This window comes from Fopius arisanus, unplaced genomic scaffold, assembly GCF_000806365.1.
Source record: "Fopius arisanus strain USDA-PBARC FA_bdor unplaced genomic scaffold, ASM80636v1 scaffold00009, whole genome shotgun sequence".
Classification (NCBI taxonomy): domain Eukaryota; kingdom Metazoa; phylum Arthropoda; class Insecta; order Hymenoptera; family Braconidae; genus Fopius; species Fopius arisanus.
This window is the reverse complement of record NW_011887748.1, coordinates 727,666-743,474: the sequence shown is the minus strand read 5'-3', so window position 1 is coordinate 743,474 and position 15,809 is coordinate 727,666. Positions and strand designations below refer to the sequence as shown.

The following is a 15,809-nucleotide window of genomic DNA, read 5'->3' as shown; positions in this document are numbered from 1 at the left end:
ATGCCACCTCTATTTAAATCAGAGTATCCGTTGGTCACAGGTGACCTTTATTGGGTACCGATGATAGCCATTTTGTCCAGGGGATCACCATTTACGGGTACCATGGGAAAAATTCTCGAGATCATCTCATCGTAAATGGAATAACTCCTGATGATTCACACGGATCATCCTTGCATTTCTATTCACCACCTGGACGATGTGCCTTCAACGAAATCCGATTATTCCCCCGAGGATGATCTCAGGTATCCGTTTTATTTGTTAATTCCTTTAATTAAAAAATCCCAGAGGCCTCTCGGGGATGGGCTACAACGAAAAATGCAATTTAGCTGCAGAAAATGGTGGAGTAACGTCTGGAATTTGATTGTTGGTGATTTTTTTTTTCATTTGACACCTGGAAGTTGATTTTCAAGAACATTCCTCAACGGTTAGACCTGGAGGAGTGCAAACCGTTTTTTTTTTGTTAAATAGAGCAACGGCCTGTTGTCCCCACTCCAATTGTTGACCATTTGAATGTAACCAGAGCAAAATAGTTGGTTTCCCTTGGAGGATAACCCACGCTCGCAAAATAACGCCTGAACGAACCTTCGGCCCTGCCCTTCGCCACTGGCCTCGGCCAATGGAATTACTGTTCTGATTTCAATTTATCCACAAACTGGTCTACATTTTTTTTTCTCCTACCTCGATTTTCCGTTAAAACCGTTTCTCAATGAAGACCTTGATTACATTTGCAAAGTTGCCTGGCAACATGTGAATATCGTTACAATAAGTCCTCGTGCCAACAATTGACTCGATAAATTTTTTACCCTCAATTTTAATTGAAAATTGAAAAACATTGTTACAACAATAAGAGAGAGTGGGAAAATGAAACGACTTCAATGGTCGATAACTCCGAAACCGCAGAGTGAAATCGAATGCATTTTTTTTTATTTCAAAACTCAAAAACAGAACTTCAGAATAAAAAAAAAACGTTCAATTTCACTATAGCGATCCCATGTTATTAACGATTGAAGACATTCCGTTTTACTCACTCCCCCTTAACTCCACTCAATCATTTTTGGTAATCGCTAATTTATCCCAAAAACTATTGATTTCAGCAAGAAACACAAAGGGACGTTTTTCTAGTTCATTAGATTTCCAAGAAAAAAAGTCTTTACACACTTCCCTCTAAACCCCATAGTTATCGAATAAATCGATATTGAAAACCCTAAAAATTCGAATGAACTCGCACTCGCACTCTTAAAAATTCCCCAAAATCCCTCCCCAACAATTATTCTAATTAAAAAAAATCAAAAAACAATGTCTACTTATCTCTCCCCTGAGGAACTTAAAAAAATAACTCTCCTTGAGGACTCGCTCCTCCAATAAAAAAAAGATAGCAATTAATAACTGTCAGGTCAAACAAAGAAAATCAAACACCTTTCCCCAAATAATAGATCACATCCCTTAAATTCTTTCCAACGGTCTCAGAACCCCCACCTACCACCTCTCCTTCAGAATGGTCAGTGGACAATCCCTGAGGACGATATCCCATGGAATAATCGTAACATACGCATCCATCCACGAGCCCGCATATCCCGCATTGGAAATAAGGGCATTTAAATGAGCCCAGGTAAAGGGTTATGTACCTGCCACCGACCCCTGGTCACCTAGGTCCATTACCCTCTCTTGTATACACCCCATAGGATATTCAGTACCTGAGGACAATGTGGTGAATCAGGTTTTCCACTTACTGTCCTTCCACCCATGGCAGAGCAACGTTTCATTGAATCAAACGCGTGCGCAGGTGATCCTGCAGGTATATGACCTTTTGATCCATGAGAGCCCCTTTCCCCTTCTCACCCCCCTCACACAATGCACCATAAAATATCAATCTGTTATCGTCAATTAGATATCGAACTCATCTAACTCTTAATTCCCTTTTCATTCCCTGGTATCTACCATTTTTCGGTAACAAATCGGTAATAAATCGGCAATAAATCGGTAATAAATCGGTAATGCATCGATGACAAATCGGTAATTAATCGGTAGATCTCATTGAACTTTTCATTATTTCCTGTTGCAGTCCAGATATTTAAGGTTTTCCTTCGGGAAGAATTCTGGGAAGATAATTTTTATGAAACAATTGAAATTGTTTTTTTTTATCGAAATTTGAGGGTTGAAATCACAGGAGATCGGTTAAGTAATTTTAGATGATTGCTTCAGTGATCGAGTGGGTCTGACCCTGGGAGGCTGCGCAAGCGTTACGATGGTTTCTTCCCATTGGCTTCCCACCAACAACCAATCACCAATGCTCAATCCCTCCCTCTCGAATGGTCCAGCCTTTCTCATTATCCATTATACCCGATACTCCACTCGATTTTTTCATAACTTCGATAATCACTTGTTTATGCCCCCTGGGTTAGTACTATTTTAGTACATCGCGTATCTACAGCAATTACTAGCTTCGGTAAAATATGAATAACAAGAGTTCAACTTTTGAAGGTTCTCTTATCGGTGACGTACTAATGAGTGCAAAGAGTAGTCCAATTGTTCATTTTTCTGTCAATATATGGAAATAATGTACCTCTTCAGAAATTGAATGATAAATTATTCAAATTATCGAAACAATTACTAGAGTCATTCTCAAAACAGCGAATTCTCAACTGCAGCCAAAATTTTCCGGAAAAATTTCCTTGCCTCGATTTTCACATAAACAGTCGTACAATAATTTAAAATTTTTATATTGTAAATAATATTTAACGATTTTGTTTCTCCAATCGAGGTCTCACGGCAATATATAAAGTTCTCCTTGTCGCCCCGACGATAAATCCATCACCCCTCCATCGTTTCCCGCTCGTCCTCTTTTTTTCTGCATTATCACCCGCAAATGAGTCCCTGATAACCAACGGAAAATGCAAAGAACATGATTTTCCTGTTGTAAACGTTGAAAACGTCTGAATCCCGAGAGGATTAGTACCGAGTATCCAACGGACTTTAATAATTCAACAGTAAAAAATCGAGGGTGAAAAAGAGGGAGACTGGGGGGTTTGGCCTTTGGGCAACCCTCTGGGCTCTGCCCCAGATTCTGAGACGCCACATTGCGAGAGCCGGAATCTCCCATTGGTCGATAAACTGGAACATTGCGCAAGGGTGGAACCAAATCTCAATCTCAGTTCCAGCCTAAAAATAAACCCTTTGCCCGATTCAACTCACTCAACTCTGAGATGTCTCCCAGGTGATTTCAAACCGAGATCAAGTACAGATAATTTCATTATCATTAAATAAATCATCGACAGGCCCAAGTACAGATGATCATCAAGAGCCAGTGGACACCATCGGTGAGCATCACCAGTGAGTAAATCCAACTTGTTCATTATTTACACATGAATTTTATCGAGATAGTGATGCCCGAGGTGATCGATAAATCCCGGGATGTTTGATTTCACAAACGGGAAATGATGTAATCGTTGAGAAGAAAGAAAAATAGAGTAGAGTACATTCCGTACGTGAGAAACTCCAGTGATAATGACTAATCTCGCTGTTTTCACGGATTCGTGATGAAAACAAATGACGTAATTTAACTGGTGATCACTGATTTGATGGGTTTTGATCGACTAGGATGATGCACGTTGTCATTCTATTTAGCTTTTTTCCCGATACTCGTGATAACGAAAACAGAAAGGCCGATGACGAAGATAAAGTGCCACGGGAACACGTATTCTCTGGTGGTCAGGACGTGAGTCACGCACCTTTTATTCTTCCCCTTTTTGTGCCCCACGTATAATCACGAACCCGTGTGATTCATGAAAGTGGAGAGAAGTCAATCATCGTGATTCTCAATAGCTGTGGCTTCAAAAATTTCCCTGAATCCGTGAATTTTTGAATATTTCAAAAGAATTCCCTGTACTCCAGAATCAATTCAAGACAATTCTCACAAAATGCAAAATTCAACTAGAAATACTCAATATATTGTATTCATCATTTGAAATTTGACGAAACAAATATTGCCACAAGTCATAAAATAGGAATGCCATAAAAAACTGAGACGTGCAGACGCGTGCCGCGAGAATAAGAAAAAAAAAAGGGAGAGAAAAACCTGCCTTGAACATCCCATAAAGCCAAAACAAACTGTAGCACTCGGTTAAGATGAAACAAGATAACAATCAGACATCCAAGAATACCGAAAAGACAAACCGAGAAACGAGAAATACCGACAGCCCGTAACAGCCATTATTTCTTATCAGCATCACGGATGCAGATTAACGTTTTATGTCGTGGAGCAACACGAGTTGGTATAAAAACCAGTTGTGATTTTATCACGAGACGATCGAGTGACCATCAGACCAACAGAAGGCAAAATAAAGGGTCGTGTTGATTTATAAACAGAGGAAGTGACTCCTTTGGCACGCGTTTTTTTTTTTTCATCATTATTCTTATATGTACCAACTCTCGATAGCTCACATGTCCCTCGGGCTAATCACTGTCATGTTACACCTCTTATCTCGAGGTGGCCTTCTGGGCTCTCGGCAGATTCCGATGCACTTATCAATTTTTTATTATTCTTATTTCCTGGGTAAATGGAATTTTCGATGGTGATGTAATAGATGGATGACAGCCAGCTACGGGGTGACGCGATCTCGGGTAGAGAAAGTTTTTATTTTTCAGGGCTAGTCTCGAATTTGATAATTCTACAATTCAAGGGGGAGGTAATTATTGATGAGTTTTAATTGGGAAATTTCAACTCCGGATTTGAACTCTGAAATTCGTAAATAGCGTAATTTCTAGGATTTTTGGAAATATAATTATGATTTTTAATTCAGGAAATATTGCAACATCCACAGAATTATCAATAAATAAAATAAATTTATTGGCAAATAGTGGAATGATTAATATAACGCAGAAAAATTTGTTATTATTTATAATTCGGTAATGAAAATTAAAGTGAATGATTTCTCGCTTTCCCAGTTTTTCAAAATTATTAGAGATTTCCATTTGCTCTCAAAAATTCCGAGAAATTCCAAAAAATAGAAAACAAATCCCCAAATATCCAGGATAAGTTCCCGAAAAATGAAAGCGTTTTTCCCTCCGACGCGGAATTCGCTAGCTCCTTGAAATAATCTCCACCAGAGGAATTCGAAAATCCACGATAACGCGTTTACTTCCAAAACTAGCTCTAAAAATCGTGAAGCAAGACTCGTTTAATGGCCCCAGTTCCTGCTCCACCTCATCCTCATGAACCCAGAGTGACAAAGAAATTTCGAAACAGTACATCAACATACATTTCTCTCCGTAGAATTCGTGGACACCGTTACGCAACATTAGTCTGTCTATCTGATCATTATCAACCTGAATTTGTCAGTCGAATACAAAACATTTTGGCCACGGGAGACCATAGGATTCATTTTTGAACTCGCCTCTTTGTTGATACAGCTTCAAAACACCAGTGCTATCTAGACCTATTCTCTTCCAAAAAATATTTCAGTTTTCCCAGAATTCTAATGTATCGAATGACGAATTTGTGTCAGCTCTTATCATTCTGATAGATAAATATAATTCTTCATCTGGTTTTTTGGTATTGATGGGCCTCGAGAAATGTATACACGTGTGGAGTGGACCAATTCATATCTCAAAGTCATTATTGACTCAACGAAAAATAACAGATATCTTGGAATATGCCAGAGGTTCAATTTTTTATTATCGACGATCTAAATACGAAATACTGAGAGACGAGTCATGAGATCAGTAGCTGAGTTATAAAATCTGATGAGTGAAATTTCGAAATATTACTAAATATCGATTAATCTCAGAAACTATTGATTTTACGAAAAAATGTGAAGAAACCTTTTTCGCCAGAACTTTAATTAGCTACAAAAAAGTCCTCTACCACTTCCCTCTTAAATCCATCCTCTTCGAGATAATTCAATTAATCGAAAAAAAACGACCAATTCCATTCATCTCGGTTCGCCAGTTGCTAAAAATCAATGATTCTCAAAAACCATTGATTTTTCCAAAAAATGTAAAAAGATCTTTTTTCTCGGAATTTTCATTGGCTACAAAAAAGTCCTCTACCGTTTTCGTCTTAAATCCATCCTCTTCGAGATAATTGATGGTAATTGGGGGGGAATGACAATTTCAATTTATCTCGGTTTTGTTACTGAGTTTTTTAATACAGGAAAGTAATTTTATTCTCGAAGAATAAGCGTTCGATCATCCCGGAAAATGTCAGAATGTCTACTGCATCTTAACGAGACTGAGGGGATCGATGAACGTTACAGGCATTGAACCCGGAATGAGAATTGATCTGGCAAAACATCGTGACAAGAGTGGATTGGAAATCCCCGAGAATTATGAGATAAAGGCAATGAGTAATCCAAAACTAATCTCTCAACAACCGGAGCCAAAAAAAAATATATAGATCGTCTTATCTGCCGCTACGAGAAGAAAATCAATTCACCATTTCTCTATTTCCTGCGCAACAGTAATTCGTCCTTGAATTAAGATGAATTCAATTAAATAAATCAAATAATTCAGAGACTCATGCTCATTCACAGAGAAAAGAAACCTAATTAAAAAATAATTAACGACGACCCTGAGAATCTATAAATAAATCACTTCTTCAATCATTCCAATAATCGTTCATAATCAATCATTATTTATCAGAAGGACAAAAAATTATTGCCCTTACTTATTATTGTCAGTACAAAACTCTAGATTTTTTCTCAGAACGCGAGAACAAACCGAAAGATTTGAATATTCACGCTAAAAGAAAAAGTAACAGAAGGCATAAATTTTCAATTGAAAGTCCGATGCTCATGTACCATGATTGTTCACGAGTGCATTCATAGCAATCCGGAAGATCCTACCTCTAACGCAAAATAGAGTAAAAATTGAGTCTGACGAGAGGTATACGGACTCTGAATGCCTCAAACCCGTCGATTATCATTCCCTCAACTTTCATACAGCACTCAGACGTGCAGAAACTTCTTGCATTGGCCAGAGTTAGTTAATTCACCTTATATTCAACAACTTGCTGTCCAGTCTGCGAAAGGAGTTACGTAAAACTTAGACGCGTTTATTGCACGGCAAACTTTTGCTAATTAACGCGGGAGAAACTGCACGACCAGTCGGCCAGAGATAGAAGACCATGCCATTTTTTTCTCTCTCTTTTCTTTTTTATTAGACAGCCTGAACCAGTGAATCAGAGTTTGAAATTCAGAGCATGGTTATCTTGATAATAACTTTTACCTAACGATTCACTAGAGAACATGGGAATTGAAATAGATGGGGGAGGGTGAGTAGGGGGGAATTGATTGTTTTGTGGGCGGTGAGGGGGAGTTTCGATAATTCCAACGAATTTTTACGTAAGTCTAACTCACCACAATTCGAGACGGAGAACGGCACGCAGGGTGGAATCATCAGAGGGGAACTTTCGAGTCTCTCTTTCACATTCTGAAACAAAATTCAATTTTTTATTGTTTTTTAATATACACTTGTTAATTAATTGGAATTCTAGTCCTCCCCTCAATTTCAGAATTGATTTACAATATTTTAAAACGAATCAGATTATTTTGGTGAGATGAACTGCGTCGATGAACTATGTGGGATGAGCTCACCTTTTTATACGCCGATTTTTAGCGAATATCTCGCGATTGAAGGGAGATAGCAATATTTTGGGGTATACATTTTCTGCAGGGAAAGGTGAGCGCTACAAAAAAGGTGGGTATGAAAATATCGGTATTTTTGTTCGATCTCGAGATATTTGGGGAGAAATCGTGTGGTTATTTCAATTTCGTGGATCTATCGCTTTAGAGTCGAATGATACATTTTTCTGATAAAAATTTTATGGAGTAAATTATCATATCGACGTGGCAATTACATCTCCCCCGTTAATTCCTGCCAAAAAAAGAGATAAAGTCTCTAGATAACTTCTTCCCTGCAGAGATGGTTTCCGCTAAACTCTAATTAAACGAGCGAACGAGTCAGAATTTCGAGACTCTCACGCTCGAGAATTTGACACTGGGTTCACCAGTACAAATCCCAGCACTGGATATCCCATAAATCCCCAACGCATGACCCCTGCCAAGTAAAATAATCAGCAAGTGTCGTTACTCTCGCTCCCATATTTTTTTTTTAAATTCCCATCAGAGCGCGTCAGGTGAAAAAAAATTAACGAGGAATGAAAAAAAAACGAAAAAATACAAATGGCTGCGTGCGATTGAATCAAGTGGGATGGTATCGAATGAGGATATCCATTGTCAGCACAAAAATCATTGCGAAGCTGTCCTCCAGTACTTGATCGGCTTTTCCATTGGTATTCAGACGCGTCAGTAAGACATTCCGCAACTCAAAAAACTCGAGGTGTCAATGATCCGAATTATTTTGTCGGATTGCAGTTTAATGCCATGAGAAAATAACCATTGATGATTTATTAAATCTCCCAGTGACTACACCAGAAAAAAAAATGTATTCCAAAAAATAAAATAATGATTAATTATTGGCGGGAGGAATTTATCCAGATTAATCAGATTAGAAATTACTCGTAATTACTTGAATCGAGAGGTAATCTTATTTGAGGATATCGATTATGGGAGATATAGATTTTTTTTTGAGGGGACACGTGCCTTCTGGATTAACCCCTGACTACCAGTGGATCCAGTTGGACTCTTGGAGTTTGTCTCCTTCAGGTAGGGCAATGGCTCGATGAACACGTGTCGTTTGACCACTCTCTAAAGCCACTTCCTGCCCTGAACCTTTTCTCTGTGACTTCTGGCCTCTTCCTGCCTCGATTATCCACCTATTCTCTCTCCTCTCCTCTCAGATCCAACGAGAAGAAGGAAATGACGCTCCACGCATAACAAGACGATTGTGTGCAACACAACATGGGAGTTAAGTACTCATCACTTGGGTCAACATACACCGATGAAAAATTATTTATAAACAATAATAAATAATAATAATAACTGCCCCCTCAACTTAATCAACTCCAAGTGGATTAATTCAGGGAGCGCAAATCCGAATTCTCTCCCACATAAACCGACGATAAATAAATAAATAATTAAATAAATAATACAAGACAAGAGTTCGAGCTGAAAAATAAGGCGAGGGCTTCAGGAATTGTTCCAGCGATTGCCTGTGCATCAGTTGTTTTTTTTTTGTCTTGTGAATCTCAATGAAATTTTCAAAAAATTGACAAAAAGTTTTCACTGACCACCGGAAGCCAACGAGTACTTGACATCATACTGCAATTGTATTAGTGCGCACGCGCGAGTGGTACGACTCGGATGACATTTTAAAACATATCCCTCCGGAAGTGAAGATTATTTCAGTCCTTATCATTCATTTTTTTTTTCCTCGCAACAAAATACCCGATGACTGTAACCTCGCTAAATCGTGTGAGGTAAGCGTAATCTCATCCTTCAGTTTGAGGAAGACTCATCAAAAGAATGTCATGCCCGTGACAACTTCTCGATTCGCGAGATGAATCAAAAGAAAAATACAATTGAATAGAAGGAAAAAGAATTTAAAAAAAAAATCCATCTGCTGAGTTGGATTTCACTTTAGCAAATTCTCTTCTCGAGTGGTCAGACCGTTAGCCACTCATTATTATCCTCGAATCACATGCAATTCCGGTAAATAGCGAGTCGTTACGCGCGTTATTCCCGTCGGGATCACAATTTTTTATTTTAAAATGAAAACTTATCTATTGATTCTGGTGATTTTTTTTTATTGGAGATTGTCTCGTACATTGTAATTCAATCTGGGAATCACTTTCGATATTCCTCTCGGCTTCGGTGGCTAACGGCTTCAAATTTCTTTCTTTTTCCCCCCTCGACTGATGGCGGAACTTGAATCTCACACCCCGATACGTGCATATTACAAGTTTATTCATTTCATGTTTGGTATATATATAGAGGATCGAATCGAGCTACTGTAAGCGGTAAACGAGAGTCGCTCGAGTGTCGGATTTTTTTAAAGAATAGTCTACATGTGTGGAGTCATTTGCTGCAAACTGCGCAGAAGATTTGTTCGATTCGTGTTGGATTCATTTTTAACGTGAGATGGGACTGTTGCCATGCGATGAGAATAACTTCATTATTCTGGCAAATTAATTGTCCCAAGTCAATTTGTCATTATTTTTCTCAGTGCATTCAGTACTTGCAGAATTAAATTACTTCATTGCACAAGTGATAGTAATTCTCATGGAAGCCATGAGGTGGAAAATTCAAGGAATTCCCTTGATTTGTTATTATTCCACGGAATAATTAAACCAACGACAATTAATATTCAATTTTTTAACGACGAGATTTTCTGGAATTCACGTGAAGTCGAATCCGACGAAATTTTTGGGGTTTCAGATTTAAATATTGAGATAAAACTTCGAAACTATTGATTTTAGAAGAAAATACCAAAAGACCTTTTCCCGGCAGAATTCAATGAGCTACAAAAAAGTTCCTTAGCGTTTTGACCGTAAATTGATAATCATCGAGATAAATCGGTGATTGTCTCGCGGTTGATAATTCGTCGTTGAAATCGTGTGATTGCAATTTTCTTTCGCTCGCCGTATTATAAAAAATAACAGTTTTCACGCATCTCGAGGTTGATGACTGATGACCAAAACCGATAAAAAATAATCAGCTGGACTAAAGAACCGGCAATGCAACGTGAAAAATGAACGGTGGCGTGAGTGTTCTCTGGCTGGTATAAACGCGTTTTCCCATTCTTCTGGCTTTAGCTCATGCTTCGTTTCCTCGAAGGAGAGTGCGCACAAATTATTGCATCTTCATGGTCTGTTGATCAGCTACTTCGAGGCTGAGCTTGGCTCATTGTATTCGATTCTTCCTACACCCGAGAGATTCTCGAGGACGTTCAGAAAGTGGGAAAAATTCTACTCCAAAATCCTCAGGAAAAACCACCAAAATTCAAATAATATATTCCATTATTTCCCCATTCAAATGAAAATACAATTAAAATGAAAACACTTGGTATTCATTTATCAATTCCATTTATCATTTATCCATTCAATTATCCCACGAGAATTCTGAAAAATCAACTGAATCGAATTCTCAATTCATTAAATTTTCAATTCCACTCGAATTATTCCACGGAAATCAATGAAAAATCCATAATTAAATTCAAATCTTCAATTCCCGTAATTTCCTAGTACCATCAATAAAAATTGGGACTTTGGGTTAAATAAAACAGTTTTAACTCGGAGTAACTGATATTAGGGGAAATTATGGAATTGAAAGTTCAATTACGGGATTTTCACGGTGAACCCCTGAAATTTTAGTCCCGGAATCATTCGGATATCACACCGAAACTGCTGGTTCGGCACTTTCATTGGAAAAAGAATGAACGACAGAAGTGGCTTTTGGTGCAGCTACACGAGCACCTGTCGCCTACTGTGCAACCTGCTCGCTCGCACCTTCGTTCACTTACTTTCGACCTTTTTTTATTCCGCACGTGCCCACAAAGCCGCATATGACAGCTCACAAGGGATGCTGCTCGGCCACACAATTTTTTCCTTTTTTTACCGATAAAAAAAGAACCCAAGGTTACCATATAAATACTGAATAAACACTAAATAAATATTTTTCGATGAATTCCGATCATCAATTCCGATCCCAAACAATCGGAAAACCTTGAAAACCATTCACTCAATGAATTCCATCAATTCTAGTTTTTATCTCGAATTTTTTCACTTCTACATTCAAAATAACAGAACCTTGAAAACAGAAATTTTTCGAAATTCAAGTTTACGTTTTGTTTTCAATGAAAATCTCGGAATCTATCGCGGATACTGGAATTGGTGTCATCACCTTTTTTGTAGAACTCCTCAAGAGCTACAAAAAAGGTTAATTAACAAATTCGCCATCTCTTCTAGTTTCGGAGATATTCCTGCCGATCTCACTGAAGTGACGAGTTGACATCACGATTCATCGATTCGCCAATGAATCACTCCGCGATTTTAGAAATTTAGGAGATTTTTAAATGGAGTTTTGAGTATTTTTTCTGGGAGTGTTTCCTCAGAGTTTTTCGAACTTTCGTAAAGATAAGGCCCCGTCGCTGGGTCTTTCTCTCGGAAGACCCCAGCATCTGCACGAAGCAATGGTTACTCGCCTGAGAGCACCTGTGTATACATTCTATAGCAACAGCAAAGTATTATCTCTTTCAGTCCAATGAAATCGAAACAGGTCTTTGTCATCCGATCGAAAGTTGCCTCATCATCTGCGGAGATAAAAATTCAACGGAATTACCGCATATCGGGCCAATAAACTCTCATTTCGTCCAATCCGAATCCGAATCCGAAAATTTTCCGCTGAGATCGTGTGAATCATTGAGCTATCGAGGCAATTTTTATTAAAAAAAAAATATATATTCTCAAGTTCACGTTCGTCCATTCATCCCATCCCGTTCTCAGAAGCTTCACCCGTGACAAACTCATCGATAAAATCAATTTCCTAATATAAAAACGTCGTCGTTTAAACAGAATAACGATAAGATATAGGAATTCACATCTCGTTGCTATCTTCGACTCTCTTCAGTACATATCACAAGTATTGCTAAATTGCTGTGCATCAATGGATCGTAGAGTTCGATTGTAAGAAAATATCCATGGGAAACTCAGTATTCAACAATTTTCCGCCAATTTTCTCCGTTTTGCGTTAATTATCGCGGAATAATTAATGGTTTTTCCACATTTTCCCACGCCACTGAGGATTTTTAATGGAAAAATTTGTTAACGACTCACTAAAAATATCAATTGTTCAATTGTTCCCAAGAGTCTTCGTCTATTTAAAACGAAAAAAAAATCTTGAAAAAATTGTGACTGAATTTACCGAAAAAATCTCCTAATTTAATTCGAGGAAAAAGTTTATGAAACTTGTTTAAATCATTAACTAAAAATCAAATAATTAATTCAAATGCAAATATTTATATGCATTCACCAATTCCCAATGAATTTCCTCGGAAAAAAAAATAAATTAATTCAGACTGAATTTCTCTGAGTGAATGAAATAAATCCGTGAAAACCTCAACATTTAAACAAGAAATACTTGAACTCTGGTGTAAAATAAGAAAGTGGGGAATAATTTTCCTGCGAGTCAAAAGCCCAAGGTAATCTACCATTACACGGAAAAGGTAGAATCCCCCAGCCCCATCCTATTGTTAACCACCTGCCTCTCAACTTCCAGACTCCACGAATGAGTCAAGTATTCTTTCATACTCCTCTCCCCAGTATTAAGTAATCCCCCCAAGACTATTCCAAAGTATCGCCTGCCTCCATATGCCACCGCATAATGAACAAGAAAAAGTTCTCCCTCAATTGAATGAAAACAACGACAAAAGGTACATGTAGCCCAGATTTCAAAGCACCAGGATGGCATTTCACATTGTAACGCGGCCCTAAAAGTCAGTTACTGATACAATGTTGGATGTGTGTGTAAAACACATATCCACACAGAGCGGAAGTGAACTACCTGTCTCCCACGTCCACAGCCTCCAAGCAGCTCAACATCCCATCGTGTATAAAAATGTTTAAAAAAAAAAAAGAAGAAAAATGAAGAATAAAGGAGAACTATAAAAGCCCAGACGACGGCTCTCACCCATACAATTCAATTGGACGTACGTGCGTTTGTTTTATGTGAGACACTCACTTTTTTATTTCATTCTCAATGGCTTCTTTTTCTTTTTCCCTTCATCTGGAGAGGAGTTGGACCCGCGCGAGAGTTGACTATTGATGAGGCATACGAGAGGAAAAATAAATGTCCACGAGATGCAGAATCATCTCTCGGTTGACAAGTACTCCTCCTCCAAAATTTTTTTATACATTTAGAATTCCATTAATAAAAAAATCCTCTCCTCAAACCATTAGACCATTTGTTGAAAAAAAATCCAAGAATACAAAAATATCGAGAGGATTAATTCAATCTTCTCGACTTATGTTTTGATCGAATGATAAAATTCTAAAAATCGCGAGAGGTCCTCATTGCGTGTAAAAGTGATATTAAAGTAATAATGCTGTATACCTAGAGTATTACGACAGCACACCCCAGTGTAATGCTCCATCCCCCCATTATGGTATAATGGATCGAAAGGGAGGGAGGGGGTACAGAAGGTGCTAGGGGCACAGGTATATTTACCCAAAGCCCGACAGACATCTGTTTGGCTCTCTATTTCACATGAACGCCTTGAACCAATTAGGAGAAAAGCAACGCTCCATGCCAACTGCCCTATTTCCTATTCCTCATTCCTCATTCCTTATTCCTTATTCTTTATTCCTCAGGTTCTATTCATTATTTGTCCTCCAACATCTCCAAGAGACTGGACATATACTTTTTTCCTCAAAGGAATAAAATGCAGATCCCATGACGACTATTTTTTATTCTGATTCCTAATTTTTTACTCCTAATTCCTGATTCCTGATTCCTGATTCCTGATTCCTGATTCCTGATTCCAATTCCTTGGGTTCGATTCCCTAACTTCTTGAAGGGACAGAAGATGAATTTTCTCCCCCCAGATGAAGAGAATGAAGAGAATGAAGAGACGGAAGAGACGGAAGAGACGGAAGACACTGAAGAGAATCAAGTACTTGAGGGTGAAATGGTACTATTGAGAAGTACTACAGGGTATTATTAAAGTACTTTTGACATGACAGTAGCGAACGTATGCACGTCCAATCGTCCGTTGATACTATAACGGATAACCTACATTTCAACGACACCAGTGATACACCCACACGAATGGCCCCGTGAGATACCTATTGGTCTCTTTCGTATGCAACCTTCGTATTACCGCTCTTCCGCATGTGTCGCACACACTATTCACATGTTTACCTCCCTCTCTTTACCCTCCCCTTCTACCACCCACTGCCACCCCACCGCCCCTTCCTCATTGTCCTCCCCCACAGCCCTCTCGCCGCCCAATCATATACCGGCGATCGTAATGTGCGTGTACGAAACAATTTCTTGTTCAACAAAAAAAAAAACCACACGCCGAAATCACCAAGTGGGTCAATTCAATTCGTCGAATGTCAAGAAAATTACGAGAGTGCACCGAGAAAAATGGGACTTATGCCAAATTAATGGACTCATGTCAAGAGAATGGATATTAATTTTTTAAATTTTAATTCTTCGGGGTGGGAGTGGGTGAATTTAATTGGGGAAAGTAATTATTTTTTTTTGTTGCAAAAATAATTGATATTTATATAGAAAATATATAAAACTTGGTAAATGGATTTTTATGTAGTTGTTAGTTAGAGATGTACGTAATTGAAGAATATGATATATTTTTTATATATTTTTCCATCTGGTATTATATTTTTTCTGAGAATTCAGAATTTAATGAGAGAAAAATATTTTCAGATTGATGAATTGATGATTGAAATCTAATTATTATTTAATTTACTAAAGTTTATAATGATCTGAGTGCTGTCACTACAATTTGTTGAATAATAAAAAGGAATGATTAATAACAAAATTGAACAATTCATTAAATTTTTGAAATGTCAATCCATTAGACGGATATAAGGAAACAATTACCGGAAACTCGGTTGAAATATTTCTAAAAATCAGGGAAATTTCCTCAAATAATTCCCAGGGATTTGTCACCGATAGATAGTGAGAAAAAAAATATCTGAATTTTAGCACTCCTCACTCCTTGAATTTTAGAACTGTTATTTTATTTTCTTCGGAGATTAGGGCCCGGGGTGTTTCTCTCTCTCCAAGGATAATGGAAAGAGTGAAACACTCCGAAGTATTTCTGAAAAAGAAACCGGATGGACCAGTGACATCACTGATCAAACACGAACGAGGGCTGGAAGGCAAATAAAA

The 15,809-nt window shown here is 38.0% G+C and overlaps 1 protein-coding gene across 2 annotated transcripts in view; it reads right to left on the bottom strand.

Annotated features, from left to right (window-relative positions):
- Nucleotides 1–7,417, bottom strand: part of LOC105274058 (protein bric-a-brac 1) — a 208,786-nt gene extending 201,369 nt beyond the window's left edge. For both annotated transcript variants that reach the window (XM_011316870.1, XM_011316872.1), the window contains exon 1: nt 7,356–7,417. The gene's annotated coding sequence lies outside the window, so the exon portion shown is untranslated. The remainder of the gene's footprint in view (nt 1–7,355) is intronic.
- Nucleotides 7,418–15,809: the final 8,392 nt, after the last annotated feature.